Here is a 2,024-nt window from a genome sequence, read left to right as displayed (position 1 = left end):
AGGTCCTAGATGTTATGTCTCAACCCTCTCACCGACAAGGATTTTTAACATGTTTTCCATGAAACTCCTTCCACTGCTGCACAAAAAAATTACGGTTATACATATTATTTCCCACATTCGACCTCTCTTGGTCTTCATTGACCGAGCTATTACGCCACCGGCTTAGTCGACTGTTTCGTTAACATTGCTGATTCGAATTCTCATGAGCCTAATGAAAGGGGAAAAAAAAGTTTACTGCAAACGAAATGCAGAAACTAATTAAGCTTAGAATTTGATCAAAACATAGCCCTTACATCAATAGTAATTTGGTAGTAAGAAGGCCAGACAAACAAAACGATTTTATGCTGTTAAAATTCACAAAATTGTGAAGTAAAATTTAGATAAACATAAATTTCAAAGTTTGTAAGCACACGACTAAGCCGGTGGCGTAAGAGTGAAGACAATAAAAAGAGTTGAATATGGGAAAGAATTGAAATAATCACAAATTTTTGTACAGTGGTAGAAGAAAGTGCCACGAACAGTCTCCTAAAAATCCTGACCGGTAGTCACTTTTGTACGTTTTTCTTGAGTAACTCTCAAGTTGCGGCATCTAACGAAAACGAATCCCACTACAAAATTAAACCACATTAAATTTCCCACAACAATTCCAATTCATTTTTTAAATAGGGCTAATTGGAGGGGCGTTCTTCGAGTACTGCAATACTTTGGTTTTACACAGGGTTCCAAACCGTAAAATGCGACCGCATTGCGCCGCCTCAGAGGGAGTGCCTGTACACCCGCGTGCTACCACTCTACTGATCAACGTCATCTCAGCCGAACTCTTGCCGCATCAACAGTCTCCCCACCATCCACGTAGTTTTCCCCGCGGAGTGCATTCTTTATTGGGCCTCGTAACCCTCAAGTAATTCCGCACAAATGGTCCTCCGTCGTCTTTATGGGCTCCTGTTAGGCCGAGAGAAGCCCAGCGGGCAGACATTCCTCGAGTACCCCAACTGGTGGACGAGAGTGTCAGCACCCCCGACAGAGATGTCCAGTTGCGCAGTGAGGTGTGTGTGTGTGTGTGTTTGTGAGCCGTCGGTCACCTCGACTGAGAGTGTCCGCACGTTCCAACACTGCAGGAGTCGCGGCTGTAAGCCGCCGTCCGGCACGTGCGAGATCGTGCAGATCGCCTTGCTTTTGTCCGTTGCCAGGTCTCCGTAGACGTTCTAAAGACGCCTACGAATGTCTGCGGTGCTCTGGTGTTCCATCCAAAGAAACTCAGCTCACTGCTTCAAACCCACCTCCACTACAGACACCATTTTGGGGGCTTCGTATAGAGCCGCCCTCAGTCGGAAATTCAGGAACTGAAGAGGGAATATTCTACGATGTCCCACAACAAATTCCTCATTTCTTTATCCGAAACTGGCCGATAAAAAAGGTGAGTTATTTAATGCTCCTCGTAGTTTGTGCGAAGAGAGCGAGAGAGGTAGGAAAATCTCGCGCACCGTGCCTGCGCTGTAGCTTCCATGGTTTCTGTAGGCCAATTCGGTTTTCCCGCAGTTGGTGAACTACAAGTGTCCTGTACCGACTTGCCCTGTGTCACTGTGGTACATCGTAAGTACAATGAAATGAACACCCTTAGTTGCACGTCAACGGGGACAGATGAAAATGTGCGCCCCGACCGGGACTCGAACCCGGGATCTCCTGCTTACATGGCAGACGCTCTATCCATCTGAACCACCGAGGGCACAGAGGATAGCGGGACTGCAGGGATTTATCCCTGGCACGCCTCCCGCGAAACCCACATTCTCGACGTATTGTCCCGCACTACATTCGTAGTGCCCCCGCCCATTATACTCTTTACTCGCGGCGCGTTGCCGATTCCCGCAAGAGTTCGGGCACTGTTTGTGCATTCGCACAGAAGAAGAAGGTGGTCAAGTGGCCGGTGAGCCTTAACTATATATATGCTAAGATGGTATCTGTTCTTTCGGACATGTCCGAAAAAATAGATACCAGCTTAGTATATATATCGTAAGTAGTTATCG

General features: G+C 47.0%; 1 non-coding gene across 1 annotated transcript; it reads right to left on the bottom strand.

Moving 5' to 3' along the window:
• Positions 1-1,652: 1,652 nt before the first annotated feature.
• Positions 1,653-1,727, bottom strand: Trnat-ugu. The gene has a single exon. It is a non-coding gene; the product is annotated as a tRNA-Thr (tRNA).
• Between the last annotated feature and the right edge of the window lie 297 nt (positions 1,728-2,024).

Source organism: Schistocerca americana, chromosome 7, assembly GCF_021461395.2.
Source record: "Schistocerca americana isolate TAMUIC-IGC-003095 chromosome 7, iqSchAmer2.1, whole genome shotgun sequence".
Taxonomy (NCBI): domain Eukaryota; kingdom Metazoa; phylum Arthropoda; class Insecta; order Orthoptera; family Acrididae; genus Schistocerca; species Schistocerca americana.
This window is presented reverse-complemented; position numbering and strand designations above follow the sequence as displayed.